This window comes from Thamnophis elegans, chromosome 4, assembly GCF_009769535.1.
Source record: "Thamnophis elegans isolate rThaEle1 chromosome 4, rThaEle1.pri, whole genome shotgun sequence".
Classification (NCBI taxonomy): domain Eukaryota; kingdom Metazoa; phylum Chordata; class Lepidosauria; order Squamata; family Colubridae; genus Thamnophis; species Thamnophis elegans.
Genome location: NC_045544.1, coordinates 65,631,045 through 65,643,406, shown reverse-complemented (window position 1 = coordinate 65,643,406; position 12,362 = coordinate 65,631,045). Strand labels below are relative to the sequence as shown.

The 12,362-nt window shown below is 37.1% G+C and overlaps 1 protein-coding gene across 1 annotated transcript in view; it reads left to right on the top strand.

The window, feature by feature from the left end:
- Positions 1-12,362, top strand: part of GALNT2 (polypeptide N-acetylgalactosaminyltransferase 2) — a 72,448-nt gene that overhangs the window by 31,592 nt on the left and 28,494 nt on the right.

Here is a 12,362-nt window from a genome sequence, read left to right as displayed (position 1 = left end):
CACTCAGTTCTAAAAAACTTTGGGGAGAAAATTTGGGTGTTTTCATAGAAGGGAGTAGCTGGCCCATGTGCATGTTCTAATTGTTTCAAGTATCATATGTAGGTCCCTTGATAAATCTGGATAACTGGTGGCTAGTACATAAACTTTGCTTCAGGTGTGACTCCAAAACGGTGCTTTGGGAACTTCAGTGGTATTTGCATGATATCTCTCAGCTATTTTTTCCCCAGGATCATGCAACAATTGTGGAAGAAATCTACCCAGTCCCAGGAAAATTTGCCACTTCTTGGAAGAGTTGCACACGCACACACACACACACACACACACACACATACACACAGAGAAAGAGAAAGATAGAGAGGGGGAGAGAGAGAGAGAGAGAGAGAGAGAGAGAACTCCCAACTCTAATGTATCTTTTTTGCGCTTGAATCTGAAGCTTACCTCTAATATATTCCTAGGAGCATAAGAATTTTACTTATGCTACCATCATAATTTATTACAGCTGTGAAGACTTGAAATGACTATCCAAACCTGTGAAATACAAAACATGTCATTCCACTCATCTGCAATATGCCTAGGCTTGTCAGTTCTGAGCTATTAATTAAAATAATATGAAAGTTGTGAGTCAGCTGTATAGCATTTATGTACCTTGATTTAGGAAAAAGTTAATACATATAGCATGAGAAAGATGCTATTGCTCAGAATTTGTTCCAGTGTAGTGGGCTTGAATACTAATATGTAATATTTTCAGTGTGTTACCCTCATTTGTAAACAGGGAAAATAAATAGGAAGAAGGAAGAAGAAAGCATTCTGACAAGAAGGGGATTGCATGGTAGCTATGAGGACATCTGAAGAGCTGCTGGTTGCAAGTTCTCTATACCAGGGGTCGCCAATCCCCGGTCCGTGGATTGGCACCGGGGCGCAGCATGACAGAAATCAGGCTGCGCAAACATGTGAAGCTCCACCTGCAGGCAACACATGAAACCACGCCCCTTCGATCCATGGAAAAACCTCTCTCCATGGAACCCTGGTGCCCAAAAGGTTGGGGGCCGCTACTCTATACTGGCAGCTGTTGATTGTCTTCATGAGTGATTTAGTGATTGTTTCCTGATGAGTAAGCAGAGATTGCAGGAGGAATATAAGGTAGCCACAGAGAACAAAAACAACATTGCCAGAAAAGATTGATGGGACAGTTTAAAGGGGATATACCTAAGTCATTTTTCCTCTAAATTAGGTGTGTCGAACTCGATTTCATTGAGGACTGCATCAAGGTTGTGTTTGACCTTGGGGGCTGAGGGACGTGGCCAGGGTGGGTGTGGCTAGCTCGATGTCACTCGGGTTGGGGGCTCCTGTGAGGCTTGAGCACTCTGCCAGTGAAAACAGGCTCCCGAGCTCTGTTTTCGGCTGCGATGGCCTCCTCCAACCCTCTGCCATCTAAAATGGAGCTTGGGAGGGCTGCATGCAGTCTTCCCAAGCTCTGTTTTTGCTGGTAGAGGCACTACCGTTCCTTTGCTGTTTCCAAGGTGGACCTGCTGGCCAGATCCAAGTACTCCATGGACCAAATCTGGCCTTAAGTTTGTCACCTATGCTCTAAATCAATAATATGAACTTGGATTACCTGAGGGAAGGAAGAAAACAGTTCTATTTGGTACTTTCTTAAAAATCAAAAATAAAGATTAACATTTAAGTCTTAGTAGTTCAGTCTTGCTTGTCATAAGTTTAGATTGCTGCTTGAAATAACTTAGCATATACTTGGAATAAGTGCAAGGTTTTAGCAGTGCATGAAGAACTCATTGGATTGGAGGTCTGGATGGCTAATAGCACTTCAGCTATTGAGAGAAGTTAAAGGTCTTCCTGATTTTTTAAAAAGAAGTCCTACAAGAAAGCAATCAAGCAGGACCAGGATTTGTGGATGGATGAGAGTAACAACCAGAAGGAAGACACACAAAAGAAACAAACTCAGAAGACAATCTTTAGAATCTCAGAGGAAACAGCTTCTGAATTTTCCTCTCAGAGAAAGAAAAAGAGATGCTGCAAAACAGTATATAGAATGGTAGTTCCATGAATTACAGAAAAGAGTAGTAATTGGTGACTTACCACAATGAAGAATGGAAAGAAATGTGTGCCAGTCAAATCCCCTGGCTACTGTCTGTAAGGATTAGATAGATGACCAAGCAACTTAAAAGGTTTGTCAAGTCCACTGACAATTATTCTTCCTTGGTATTCTACGTGCGACTAAATGATATTGCAAAGAGCAGCTATAACTATATCACCATATGTATATAAGAGTGGGTTATCTGACAGAGATCTGAGAGACTATTCTGATTTGATGTTTTGTCCCACCTTTGATTTCAATCCGTTTCAAGGTAGTGCACATACTAATGCTCCCACCTCCCATTTCCCCTGCAGTAACAAGCCTATGACATGGGATGCTGAGAAAAAAATGACTGACCCAAAGTTATGTAAATAACCAGCTGCAAATTTCTCTGTTATCAGTGAAAGGATCCACTGGGAAATAAAATAAAAAAATCCAGAAGAAAGTAGAAGCAAACACATTCATATTTCCATCAAGGGATCTAAAGGACATGTCCATTAATCATCTGGATTTGAACTCTGCTCGCTTTATTATTATACTTTTCCAGTCTTCCTCATTTTTATGGCTCTTACAGGTTTCATTGCAGTTTTTTGTTCAGAATATATTTGTATTAATTAGGAGTCAAAGCACATTTAGCAGATGGGAAATACTTTGAGCCAAGACTGAGTAATGCTTTTAAAAGCGAGAGTGTTTTGAAATGTATTCATTTCCATTTATGGGCGGGCAGGCAGGTGGGAGGGATGGATACTTGGTTTGTGTAATATTTCTGTTTTTCTTTCTGAGCCATGACCTTCTAATTCTTATTTGTGTGGACTGCTCTCCTAGGAAATAGAATCTGAGGCTATCAAGTCAATAGTTTTACTCTTTCTTATTCATGTTTTGATCCTTTGGATTGGATCCCTTCCATGTAGAGAAAGACACTTGTGGATGAAAGTACAATTAACCCACTAGAGGCTTCTCTGCTAAGCGGGTCCAGGGACAGCACATTTTGTCAGATTTTAATTGTCCTAAGTATGTTATTCTGGAAAGTTCACCAAATTTCTGAGACAGATTTTTTTTAAAGAGAAAGGGGTAAAAAAATGTCTCTCCCTTCAATATAGGTGTAGAAGCAGATGTTCATTCAGAAATCTTGAAATGCAATCCTATAATTAAGTTGTATAGTAGTCTTTAAAATCTTTTTAATTAGTGCTTTTGTATGAATCGAAAATGTTTAAGCATTTTTAACATCTCAACCATACATGATGTATTGGTAGATCTCTAGGAGCTGATGGTGTGTTTATCTTATTCCACTCTCAAACTGTTGTCGCCCGAGTAAAATCCGTAATCCACTTTTAAGTCTTTCTGATCATACATAAGAAAATAATTGACAAGTATATCCTTCTGTTATTAAATTGTGTCTTGATTTATTTCACAAATTCTAGTGTTTCTTGGTAAGTTAATCATTTATGTTTACTTACAATTTTTTGCCTATAAAATGCTTCTTATGCTGAGAATCACAAAGGTGTTTTCAGACATATTACATTCATTTCATACTGTAAGAATAACCCACCTGATATGATTTTTGAAATTTATATTAACCTTAGTTTTATCTTACCATAAATATCCCAATCTCAGATCATGTCCTTCTAATTCCAGTAACCTTTACAGGTAATCCTCAATTTATCACCACAATGGAGCCAAAAATTTCTGTTGCTAAGAAAAGCAAGTTGTTGAAGAGAGTTTTGCCCCATTTTACAACCTTTTTGCTACAGTTGCTAAGCGAATCACTGTAGTTGTTAAGTGAACCAGTTGTTAACTGAATCTGGTTTCTCCCATTGGCTGCTTTTCGGAAGCCAGCTGGAAGGCTTCAAATGGTGATTGCATGACCACAGGACACTGAAACTGTCATAAATACATGCCAGTTGCCACTGGGCAAATTTTGATTGTGTGACCATGGGGATGCTGCAACAGTCGTAAGTGTGGACAAATGGTCATAATTCAGTTTTTTCAGTGCCATTGTAACTTCAAATGGTCGCTAACTGCATGATTATAAGTTGAGGACTATCTAATTTCTTAGCAACATTCACTATTTCACTCAAGCTAAACAGGAAGTAATGAAATATAATTTTAAATCTAGTAAATACATTTTATTTAACCTGAAGTTTTTCCCCCACAATACAAATTTAGTTATATCCTTCTGCTATTGTTTAAATGGTGTATCAGTTGTCAAAAGTGACATTGTCTGAAACAAAAAAAATAGCATTTTAGGTTAAACCTTTCATCTTAATCACAGAAAATTATCCCCAGCAGTGACAATTGTACCATAGCCCATCTTTACATATTTTTAAAAAACTTTACTCCATGTTTTAAGATAGTTATATTGAAATAACATACAATTCACATTTGTCATAGCAATACCCTAACATTTTACCTTATCCTCAATCTTAAAAATAGATATAATTGGGAGTCAATAGCAACTTTCAAATAGCTTTGAAAAACTGTTTGAGCAGCTTCTACACTTTTTCTTTCCCTGTCCATTCTCCTCTCTGCAGTTCCTTTTATGTCAGGGGGGAAAAATATTCAGAAGACTAGTCAACCTTCCTAGCTATAGTTAGAAAGACCGTCACTCAAATCTCAGACAGAAAGCTCTTGATCATGGGTGAGTTTGTGTGAAACTTCTTGCACAATCACTGAATATTACACAACAAGGCTCCTTAGCCAATTTTTAAGTGTTCAGTCTGATTCTTCCCTCCCCCCTCCTTAATGATCATTCTTGCAAGGTACTCTGGATGGAAAAATGCATTCGGATTAAATTAATTCTACTTTATTTTCAGGTTACATTAACAGAATATTGCAAGTTTGAAAGTATATCTGCCTCCCCATCCTCTTGAGAGCTCTCAAGAAACTAAGGAGGTTCTCTTTTGCTCTCCCCATATTTCTGTTATGACCTACGGTGCCCTTCATCTAGCAGGTTCCCTTGGCTGTGCTCTCTGTACTTTGTTCTCCAAGGCCGTTCCACATACCTCTGAGAAACTTCAAAGTGTATTTTCCAGCTGAAGGATAAGGTTAGAGATGGTAAGGCATTTTTCCAGATTGGTTTCAGTTGATTTTGATCTCCCTACCAATGCTGGATGTTCAAATGATGTTTTCCTTATAAAAATGGGATTTCCACCTCCCCTACACTTAATTGGTGGCATGTGATTTTGTTTCTTCATCTCCTCTTCTCTTTATTCGATAATTACTGAATAAACATGGCTGCTGTTGTAGTGAATTCAGGATCACAAAATGTCACAGATGGCACCTACCTCCCACTGTCTTCTTATTTACAGAATTAATCATCGACTTTTCTGGCTCATTCAGTTCTTCTCATTTGCAGGGTTATAACAACATTCAATTCATCTTAGAGCAGTAATAATCATGACATTGATTTTCCTGGCACCACACATTTTAATTTTATTTTTTTAAAGTATTTGCTTTGTATGGAAGAAAAAATTACCTAGAGAACCAGTTGAAACGCATGTTGCTGGAATATTGTTGCTTGCATTAAATTGGAGTACTGAGAACTATGAAGCATACACAAGAGGGCCTCACAATTGCCTACATTGCGAGAAAAACTAGAAAACAAAAAGAGCAACAAGAATGTATGCAAAATGAACTTATGGAAGCCAAAGATGAACTACAGAAAGACCCAAAGAATAAAATTAAAAAAGAAAAAAGAGAGATAATAAAACATAATATCAACTTAATAACTCAAAAGGATTAGCACAGAAAATAAAGCAGCCAGACAAAATTGGAAGAACTAGGAGTGGAAATGTTTAATGAATTTTTAGGAAAAGCCAAGATACCTGATCATGGACAGAAGCAATAATATCGCTAATCCCAAAAGAAGGAACCAACCTACAAGAAATTCAAAATTACAGGCCATTTCATTACTAAACTCCGAGTATAAAATATTTGCAGCAATTATGGCAGGAAGAATTAAACAGGTTTTAAATGAACGAATTTGATAATTGCTATTAGAAAGAACAGGAAGCTCCTGTTCATATTGTATTGTGTAAATGTGGTGTACGTCTAAGTTTTGTGTGCGTGTATTTTACATGTTTGTTAATAAAAAAATTAAAATAAATAAAATAAATTGGAGTACTAGTATGCCTTTTATTGGCCCATATAGTCTGTTTCTAAATGCAGTTCATGATTTTTGCAGTGCTTTTTCACATAGAAATATTGTAGAATTAATTTTAAGCTTAATAATGATTCTAGCGGTTATTACTAGCCTGTAAATATAGTCTACTTTATTTTTTTCCCCATTAAAGTTACACATTTACTGGTTTTGCATATATTTGTTTGGAAAGCTTGACAATAAATTACATTTGCTATGACCTTCAAAAATGTTTTCTTCATTGAAAAAAGATATTTACAATACTGTTTTACTACAAGGTAGTTTAAAACAAAGAATGTGTTCTAGAGTAAACCTTGAGAAATTGTATATTTTAAAACTATTAAACTTTGGAAACTTCTTATAATTTATCCTTTCCTCATTGTTTACTGGAATTATTTCATGGTTTGCTTTTATTTCTATTTTGTTATATGTATATCCTGCCATTATCTTCAGGAAGTTAGGCAGTATACATACTAATCCTGTCCATTTTCTATCTGTGCTGCAGAAATCCAGAAGTACATTAGTTGGCAGTAAAATGTTCATTAGTTTTATCTCTTTACTGACTCTAATGGTCATATGAATTTCTACAGCACAGATATGGAAGCCTATACTTGTACTACAGGTGTCCCCAACCCCCGGGCCATGGGCCACTACTGGGCTGTGGCCTATTTGCAACTGGGCCGCATAAGTGTGGGCTGGTGTGCACGTCCCATGTGCACAGCTTGTCTGAGTGCAGGCTGCTAAGCTTATGCAATTGAGCTATGCCCACCTGCCTGCCACTCACACGGCCTGGTTCCCTTCTCCCCCCCACGCCAAGCTGCAAAGGTTGGGACTGCTGCTGTACTATACTGGGAAACTGTTACATAGGGTGAGGAGAGGTCACCACTTTGCTATAGTTTACCTTGTAATTCTTAAGGGTAAAACAGCAACTTTGTGTTATTCTGAGAGTTTAAAGTATTTATGGGTTAAATTCCTTACAAAAATGACAATTAATTTAGAATCATATTTATCTCTTTCAATTTGTACATTTTTATATAACAGTGTGAACTTTATGTAGTAGATTTTAAATTTACTTAATCCGTACATAACAGAAGAAAGATGATATGACCTTTTTCCTTGCCTAAATAATGTGACTTTCTCATTTGTAAACATGTGAATAGTCTAATGTTTGTATAGCTTTGTGTAGCGTTTACGTCAACCTTGTAAAGAAGAGCACTTCCTGGTATTTGGTGTCTGAGGTTTGTGTGTCATGCTATCTTGGTTAGCCTAAATATTTGTAATTTAGTTTATATTTTTGCTTTCTCTTGACTTGTATTTCATAAGCCAATTTCTTTGTGTATTAAAGTTTATTCTTGAGAAACAGCTCTGCTGTCATCCTTTTTAACGTGTGACTTTTTGCAACTCCGGTGCATTAATTGCTTGTAAGACTCTGAGTCTGTCTATCCTTCCTTCAATACAAAACTTCTCATTTCTAACTTTATTGTTTCTCATCTAATAGCATATGATTATTAACAGTCTCTACCAAGGGTTGTTGGTTTTTTTTTGTTGTTGTTTTGCTGTTGAGAATGTTAATTTGTCTTCTCATGTGAGAAGCAGCTGGACACAAGTGAAGCCAATCTTGCTCACCCTATTGCAAAAGAACCAAAAGGACTGGCTTCAATTTACCTTTTGCCCCTTCATCTTTTATTCTTAGTGGGGACAGCCAAGATGTTCAAAAATTCTCCTGTGATACAGACTCATTGTTTCATCTTTCACTTTAAAGTGCTTTATTACTTATTTTAAGCTTGAGTTACTCTGGTAACATACACTAATTCTTTATCCCCTTCCACTCCTTTCATAGGTCATACTTTGCATATAAAATGTCTGTGTTCAGTTCTTGTCATCTCCAAGTAGAACTGAGAAAGCCTCCTGCTTGCACTAAGAACAGTTGATTATTAGCACAGTACAGATCATTTTGAATCAACAGCATTACATACTTGCTGAATGAATTCCAGTGTAATGCAAGCTCAACAACATAAGAGAAATCTGTCAAGTTTTCTTTATTTGGGTAAAACCTTTGGTGACCACAATTCAATCATGTTGACTTCCCTGATATTGTACAGATAATCCTAAATACTTACAACAGTTCATTTACAAAGTTACAACGGCACTGAAAAAGTGACTTATGACTGTTTTTCTCACAACCATTGCAGCATCTCCATAGTTATGTGAACAAAATTTGGATGTTTGGCAACTGGTTCATATTTATGACAATTGAAATGTCCCGGGGTCATATGATCACCTTTTGTGACCTGATAAAGTCAATGGGGACGCCAGATTCACTTAACATCCATGTTACTAACTTAACAACTGCAATGATTCATTTAATAACTCTGGCAAGGTCGTAAAATGGGACAAAATTCACTTAATAGACGTCTCACTTAGCAACAGGAGTTTTGGGCTCAGGTAGTCCTGTATTATGCATACTGATTTCTACTATGTTTGTTTTTTATAAAATGTAATGATGCTATTAAAATGATACAGATAAAAATTCATCATTCTTAATATGAAAGTGGAACTTTCAAATTTCATTTTTTTTCCCCTGTGGTTTGTGAAAAGTCTATTCACAGCCTTTACAATTAAGTAAGACTCTAAGCTAAATTACAGTTATGCCGGTAGGCTAAAATACAATCTTACCTGTGAAATGAAGGTAAAACTTGAAGTAGAGAAGTGCACTTAAAAACCTAAGAAGAGCTCTGCTTATATTATCGACCCAACATTTTCTTTGACAGTCAAATCCCAAATGCACAACTGAACAAAAAGTGTGATTGCACTTTCTCCTTGTGTTCTCTAGAAACAAGTAATTGAAGATACATGAAATGAAAATAATCTACAGTCCAGAATGCAAGTAGCCATCCTGACCTATAGATAATAATAGTTTTAATTATCTTTTCATCCCTTATTGGCATTTTTTAAAATGTTAACTCTTTCTCCTGTGGTCTCCTTGTAAATTGTTAGATCTGATTATTTGCTTACAAAAAAAGGTCTAACTGAAGTTACCGTATTTTTCGGAGTATAACGCACTGGAGTATAAGACACATTGAAGTATAAGACACATCAAGGTTTTGAAGAGGCAAATTTTTTAAAAAAGATTTTGCACTCTGCAAACCTCACGAAAACGGCCTGTTTTTCAAAAAATGGGCCTGTTTTTTTCCAAAAAAGGCATGAATAGCCTTTAGGGGGCTTGCAGAGTTTTCCTGGGGGGTGGGCTCCCCACCAAAATGAGCAAAAATGGCCCATTTTTCACAAAAACGACCCATTTTTCACAAAAACGACCCTGTTCTTTATAAAAGAAATTGCATGCATAGCTGTTCTGTCCCCCCTTCACGGCTCTTAACAAACGCAAGCAGACAAACTTAAAAGGAAGTCTTTCTTTATCAGTTCTCAGTTCAAATTGGCTTCGAGCCCCAAAATAACATAAATACAAGTCTCCGACAAGAATGCAAAACAAAACTCTTACAAGCAATGCACTTCTTCCAAAGTCTCCATGAATCAGGGTTACAGGAAACACCAAAACACTTATCCAAGTGTATTAAGCAATGTTGTACGCACGAAGGAACATTGACTCCTGCGACTAGGGCGTGGCAGCATCCATCCTTTTATCTCCAAACCTGCCTCTCACAAGCCCCCGCTGCATAATGAATCTTATATCCCGAAAAGACTCACAGCAGACTGCTGAGTCACAACACATAGCCTTTAGTAGGCTTATAGAGTACTACTGGGGCTCGGGGGGGGGGCAAAATTGAGCAAAAAACAGCCTGTTTTTCACTCATTTCTGCCTTCCCAGCTCTGAAAGCCTTCTACAGGTTCTGCACAGCCATTTTGGTGAAGACGGCAGGGTTTTGGGAGGCAAAAAAAAATGCTGTATTCAGTATATAAGACACAGATTTTCAGCCTATTTTTTGAGGTGAAAAGGTGCGTCTTATACTCTGAAAAATACGGTACCTTTATACAATGTTCTAATGTTTACTGAATAATATACATATGAAAAGAAAGTGGCAGCACTGACTTCCTAACTATAAAATAACAATGTATTTATTTAGACAGTGTATATAGCCATCCTCATGGTGAATAACCCATCCCAGTGTAAAGTTTAAATAACAATAAATACAGTCAAACTATCAACTATAAAATCAACAAACTTATAAAAAAATAAATTACACTGGAAGCAATTCAAACAATATGAACCCCCAGGACTTAATGCCTGGAAGGACTCTAGGTTTTTCAAAGCCATATCTGACTCTCGGAAGGAATACTAATTCATAGAGTAGGCATGTAATACCTACTCTATGCATCAAGAAGCCATTCTTTTAGGTGCCATAAGATGACATTGTTGAAGAAAGGGGACCCATTCTTGTTGGATCTTAACGGATGGATAATCAATCCTGCAAGGTCTTTATGAAGCTCTTTAATATATAAACAGCACCTTGAATTGCACCTAGAAGCCCACTGGAACCATTTGAGCTTGCAAATTAGTAGTATTACATGGCTGTACTGAGTTGTGCCAGTGCCACTGCATTCTGGATCTGTTGGAGCTTCTGGAGGATCTTCAAGTGCAGTCTTTTGTAGAGCACATTGCAATAATCCACATAAAGAAGACCCATGTATGAGTGACCATGAATGATACCTCCTGATCTAGGACTGAGAACCACTGGCACACAGTGTCTGAGTCATAGTTGAAATCTTCTCGTCAAGCTTGAATCATGAATCTAGGAACACCCTCAGACCTTGCATTAGATTTTTTCTCAAGATGTAATTCTCAATACTATTCAGAATTAGAGGTCTAGGTAGTTTCAACATTCACAGCTACCTAGTAGGATTGAGCCTAATTCTGTTCTTCTATATCCAGACTCCCTAAGTCTCTAGACATTGATGGCATCACTCAGGCAGTCAGGGACTGTGATGTATAATTAGGTACCATCAGTATTTTTAAGATCAGATGGAACTACCCCTTCATTCAAGGATGAATTTGCTATGGACCCTGTCCATACTCCTGACCAATTAGGAGAGACATGGATCACACATTCCAAGAATCCTATCCACTTTCTCAATACACATAGGTTTGAAGTCTTTCCCAAGAATGATGTCAGACCATGCTTCAGTCAACTCATCAGGACCTGCACAACATGTGTTCAAGTCTGTGGACTAAAATTGTCCTTAGGAGTTAATTTCCTTAGGATTAATTTTTGAAGAACTTTTAACTTGTAAGAAGGTTAAATTCACCATGATTTCAGTTGCAACAGAAACGTGTTGATGCAATACTTAGAATGCAGTATTCTAAGGCTCACTGCCAGGAGTTCAATCCTCACCAGCTCAAGGTTGACTTCCATCCCTCCAAGGTTGGTAAAATGAGGACCCAGCTTGTTGGGGAAAAATGCTGACTCTGTAAACCGCTTAGAGAAGGCCATAAAACACTGTCAGTGGTATATAAATCTAAGAGCTATTGTTATTTCAAGTTGTGTCACAATTATCTGGCCAATTCCTTATCTGTCTTTGGTCTGAAAAGGCTTCTCTTTCTGTTCTGTGTATTTCAAAGTACTCTACTCATTGTGTATATCTAGTAGAATGGGAGACTTGTGACTTCCCCATAAATACTTATGCTGAGAATTCATTGCAATACTAGTGCTGACAATTAATTGTTTGGGACAAAACAGAAAGATATTTTAAGGCTTGTTGCCTAATCCCATGGTTGCAAATTAAAGTGCAGTGACATAGAAAACAAGTCCTTTACAAGTCCTGCTTCTTAGAATTGTCTGAATTTTAAGTATTACTTTAGGGAAGTAGGGAATTTCTAATACAGAATAACAAATATGGGTTCAGAAAAGCTAAAAAGTGTTTTTAATTGAAGTGGAACATCATAAAAAGCATTCTAAAACCTCAAATTTGACAAGGCAGGAAAAACAATTTGTTCTGGCTATATAGTGATTTTCAGTTAGTTCATTTTTGTGAATAGGTAGGATCTGCTCCTGGTTAGTTCATTTTTGTGAATAGGTAGGATCTGATCTTGGTGATTATATGAATTCCAATTTCTGTCTTTAAGCAAATCCAGAGCAAAGAAATGAGACATGACATAGTTGCCCTCAACCTCCTGCT